This window comes from Arabidopsis lyrata, assembly GCF_000004255.2.
Source record: "Arabidopsis lyrata subsp. lyrata unplaced genomic scaffold ARALYscaffold_6, whole genome shotgun sequence".
NCBI lineage: Eukaryota > Viridiplantae > Streptophyta > Magnoliopsida > Brassicales > Brassicaceae > Arabidopsis > Arabidopsis lyrata.
Window position 1 is genome coordinate 1390434 of NW_003302550.1, and position 6000 is coordinate 1396433.

The window sequence follows — 6000 nt, forward strand, 5'->3', positions numbered from 1 at the left end:
AATGAATTTGAAGAGTATCAAACTAGATCCATCACCTCCAAAGTAAAGCAATTCATTTATGGAAACACTTAGCATTCTTGGACTTGGACGGTGAGGCCTAAATGTTACAACACAAGTATCAATCATTTTTCATTTGCGTTGACCCAAGGTTAACAGGAAGTAGACAACGTCCTCTGCTTCTTCACAAGCCACTAGTAGTCGATACAACCCCGAGAAAAGTCAAATCCTAAGAAAGCTATGGTTACTTTCTTGGGTAAAGCATGAGCTATTATCTGTTATGTCGTTGAAGGATTCAATAGGAGTAGCCTTGAGACACTAGGGTACAAAATCAATCCTCTTTCATAGTAGTAGGCTCTGCCTAGGCCCTCTGTTATTGGACAGAGTCTGATAGTGACCGGTATCTGCCGTCTGTCATCTTCAAAAATCCAAACTTGCCAGAGAAGTAAAGAAGAAAAACAAAATTTGAAGAGAGAAAACAATCTGAAATTAGTTTCAACGGTAGGATTTCTTTATCAAGATTAATGGTTCGTTGTTGGCTCAAATCAATAAACGCTATCCGTTTAAAACCAAACTAGATCATCACCCGTACTACAGTACGGGTTAAATTTTATTTATTACAAAATTTATATATTATATATTTTAGAATAAAGTTGTGATATATTATAATAGTAATTGAAAAAATATAATTAGATTTTTGTCAGTCCCTATATATAATATTAGAATGAATATATTTTCCTTTTTTAATTATACTCAATTATGGATTTTTTTTTTAAGATATGAAAACGGAAAATAAAATTATTTTAATAAATTAATATGGTCTGAACAATTAGTTAATTTATATTAACAACCATAAAATGAGATTGCATATAATTCAGTTAGATCAAAAATCAAAATATTATAAATGAATCGCTTCTAAAACGTAGATTATTTTAATTAATTAAGAAAGTTAGCTATTATTTGCAATTAATTTAGGAAATTATTTTTTCAATTTCTAATTCTTTGGTTGTTGAAATAGAGATTTGTTTGAGGTAACTACGAAATTTACAAATTATTCGCGTGATCGAATATGTTATGAACATATATTTAGTATATAATATACCAAATTCAATCCGTACGTGGAATTTATATTTTTATTTTAGAATCCTAATGAAAATATTGCGTATACAATCTATTATTCGTTATTTCCAAAATTGCTTGCACAATTAAATTTTCAAATATTTTGTGGTGTCAACTTTATTTAATATATCTAATCATATAATCTTAACATGCCATCTATTATAAGGATCATAATTTTATATCATATAATATATTACATTTAACCCTCCGCCTACTATAACTATTTTAAATATATCTTTTTAGAAAATCAAATTACAGTATTTATAATTTTTTTTATCTTTTTAATCTATTAAATATTTATGATATTCATTAAAATATTAAATTAAACTATTTTAAAATGTTCCAAATTAAAATCTTTAAAAATATTTCTTGTAGTATATAAAATTATGAATTTCAAAAAAGAATTATCTGAAATTAAATAGAAATATTCAAAATCATAACTCATTTGTTAATATAATATATTATATTTAACCCACTGCCTATTATAAATATTTGTTTTTAAAAAATCAAATTAGAGTATTTATTGATGATATTCTTTAAATATTGATGATATTCTTGAAAAATATCTAGTAAAACTAATTTTATATGTTGCAAATTAAAATATTTAAAAATCTTATTGTAGTATATAGAATAATACATTTCAAAAAATAAATGTATGAAATTGAATATAAATATTCAAATTCTGACCCGTTACTTAGTCGAAATTTTTGTTGAACTTATTTTGGTTAAATGAAATATATTACTCAAATGTGAATTTTTGTCCCGTTAAATTTTTTTCTTCATAGATTTAACAATTTATATTCGTTTTTAAAAATTCAAATCTTGGCATATGCAGAAAAAATTTACTTTTTTTGTTATATGGATGATATGATGATTTATTTGTTTCTTAAAAATAGAATCATATAAAGATGAGAGGTGAAGTATAATGATTAATAACAAATTAATATGGTAAGTTAGATATCAAATCTTATATGTTCATTTTGATTGGTCATTCTTTTTTTTAAGTTAATAATATATTTTCATTTTTTAATTAAATTAATTAAATTTCATAAATTAGTATTTGACTTGTTTATCTTTAATGAGCTAAATTAATTTACTCTTTATATTTTTTTATCTCTAATGGCTTTCTAATGTAATAACTTACAAAAGAGAATGTTATTAAAGGGTAATTATAAATTGTACTCCCCAAATAATAGTATAGGATAAGAAACAAGATACGCTCGCCGACTCTTTATTTTTATTTTTGCCAATATTTTCCTAAAGTAAATTAATATATCAATATTATTATTACATTTCCAATCTAAACAAAATTCTACAAATGACAATTAGTTACCATTATTTAATGTTTTTTTTTTTTCCTTTTTCATATTTTTGTGAATTTTTAATTGGGTACACATTTCAGCAATCATATAATTACAAAAAATAGAGTATAATAATAGATCTTATTGCTTTATCATCACTAAAAATATTATAAAGTCCCAACTAATTATTAATTACCTTGCAAGTAAGTACATCAACTTTGACTACTCTACGTTTTAAGGTCTCATGCTGAATTAATATATATGTAAGTCATGGACGAATATATATTGTAAAGCTCCCACTTCATTTAAATCAGTAGCATCTAAACATCGAGATTCGAGAGAGTATTTGCATAAGGCTATTGCAAGTTATGATTTACGTCTTTAAATCGATCAAATTCAATATAGATTCGAGAGAGTATTTGCATAAGGCTATTGCAAGTTCATTTGTATGTTTTCAAAAACAATAAATCGATTTTCCGGAACAATAAACGGATCCGTCTATCCAGTTATAGAAATAACTAAATATCACAACCATTTAGATTGCTTCTATAGCATTATATCTTCAATGGCATCAATTGTACGTTGGCTGTCGATGTTGTTATATTTAATGTCATTTTCTGTTGATTTGATTGGAATAAAAGGTACTAATTCATATTTATAAGGGAATAGAGTAGCTCTAATGAGGACTTTTCTTTTGGCCTTCCAAAGTTAAATGTTATGTGTGGTTTTGTGAAATAGTCACAATCACTTAGTACGTCGGAACATTTTAAAAATAATATATACATTAATTGTATATATGAGATAAATAGTACAATAACTTAATATCAAGATAGTACTATGGATGCATAGCTACCATAAGTTCAATAGCCACCATGTGACTCGTGTCCCTCATATTTATTGGTGCAACATCCTCCTACGTGTCATATTCTGTTTCACTTTCGTCATTTTGGTATAGTAAAATTTCATGATTAATCAACCAATTATAAAATGTTTCATCTAAAACCTTACCAAAAAAAAAAAAAAAATGTTTCATCTAAAAGAAGCTAATATGTTATACTATAAGCCTAACCATTCGTATTCGTCAAAGATTTCACCCGATCAAACGGTTTTGTAGATTTTTGAGAATTTATTTTTATCTATAAAAGGAAAAGTTTAGAATATACAAGAGCATTTACTTTTTCATAATTCGTAACCGAGTGGAACTGAAACCCTAGACATCATTGATCATTCCCTAAGTCTATGTAAAACATACAAATAACTAAATGTGTAGGCATGATAAGACTAGCTCCTACTATATTTTCTTTATTTTTATTTCCCAAAGGAAGGTAGAGACTAGAGAGAAACCTAAACTGATCTATATAAATTTGTTTTTTTTTTTCTTAATCTTTACAGTAGTCAACGAGAAACTGTTTGTGAGTCCTAATCTAAATCCATTTAGAAAACTTAATCATCCGATATCTGCCATTAATGGACCATTAATTTTTGGTTTAGACTATAACGACTACTAATTTTATGCTTTTGATGATAATTGGTAGAACAAAAAATAATCCGACAATCGATTAAAAAAATATTTAAGACAATCATGCAACAATGTATTTAAGATATGTAAGAGTACTCTTTAATTTTCACTTTGATCGACGTTTATAAGATGTGGAAAAGAACCTCATATAAAAAACAAATCTAGTAGTAGTGTTTAGTAATTAAGAATTTCAACCGGAATTTGTTAAGCAAATCTAAAAACATCAATTATATTGGTAAACTAGATTTTACCCCGCGGTACACCGCGGATCGATTTTTTTATAACTAAAAAATTATTTAGCAAAATTTTAAGTTGTATTTGTTTTGTTAATATTTTTTATTTTGTTTAGTGTTTCTGATTTTATAATTAAATTTTGGTTTATAATTCTAGGATTTCATCCATAGTATATTGTTTAATATTAATATCGATCCAAACCCGTTGCACCATATAACTCCGTCCCGTAAAATCAAACATCATTTGTTATTTTTTTGAATAATATTTTTATCCACTACGGGTCGCAGATTCATGCGGATAAGCCCGTAGAGAGTTGCGGGTTTGCGGGTCGACCCGCCAAAAGAGAAGCTATCTTTTGAAACCCTTTGTTTTATTTAGAGGTTTTGAGAAAATATCCCTAAAAAATAATTTTCATTATATGAAAAAAAAAAGTAGAAGAAATTGTAGTATCAACATTCCCGATTTTTACATCACTCGTTACTATTAATTTTTTTTTTTGCAGATAAAAATCAGAACTTAACTAAGTCGAGATTTTTAAAAATATTGTGTAGAGATTTTTGGTAAATTGTTGAAAACATATTTGATTTCAAAATCTTTACTTAAATAGATAAGGAAAGATTTTGTAGAGACTTTTGCTAAATATATGATAAATGAATTTCATTTAAAAATTTTTACTTAAATAAAACAAATCTAAATAATTAATGTTAATGGCATGCCATTGTAAATACTTCTCAACTTCATGATTTATTTGCTAATTGTGATCCAAAAATGTATATATAGATTTAACTTTACGGGACAACTAATTAACACACACAAAGTTACTGCTGAGATCAATAACTGCCTAACTGGGTATATTGTGATGATCCCAAATCACCATCAACTCTTAATTTGACACTTTACTCTTGCTATTTAATTTGCCTTTCATCACTTATGCCAAATTAAGGACAAAACAATCACTCAAACTTGTCTTTAATTGCTGGCCCCAACCTGACACAATATCTTTAGATTCTCCCTTCTCCATCTCTACAATGGATTTTTGTGGGCAATTCTTCCTTAACTTAATTTCTTTTTGGAATCATATGGCAGTTTTTCTATAAGTTTATGATGCATGACCAATATTCATTCCGTAATTAGTGTTTTGATACACGATGCATATCAGCATATATCAAGAAAATCTATGGAATGTCTTATATATATACTTATCATTAATGCTTTATGAGAACTGGAGAGAAAACAAACTAATATAGCTTGTTTTGATTCACTGCTTAAAGTGTTTAGGGAATTAAGATTTGGAATTTCGTAGTAAAAACAACTAAAAACGATCATTTGTTCTTACGAAATAAGAAAATTTTGAATAATTAAACGAGCATAATAAAATTAAACATCACTTTAAGAAAGACATAATGGATATCTAACTTTTAATGGACGAATATGTTATGTTAACCTAACAAAACTCAATGTTCTAACAAGTCTTGGCAAAATAAAGACAAAACCACTTACGTAGCTAGCTAAGACGAAATCACATACGTCGTTGCACAGATAAAAACAAAGTAGTTTCCATATCTTCGCAGAATTTGTAGATGATTAGCTATATATGTGAATTCATGTATGCGTCAGATTGCATCAACCACTAATGAAATGTTGCATCACATGTTATGTATATGTATTGATGTTTGGACTAACCTTTTGGTTTTCATTGTAATAGAGTCTATCATTTATATGGTATGCACACATTTTATCTCTCCACCTACCTCTCTTGTTCATGAATTCACCAATAATATATAGTATACTTACTCTGTTCCTTTTTGTTTTAAAAATTTTACCCAAAAT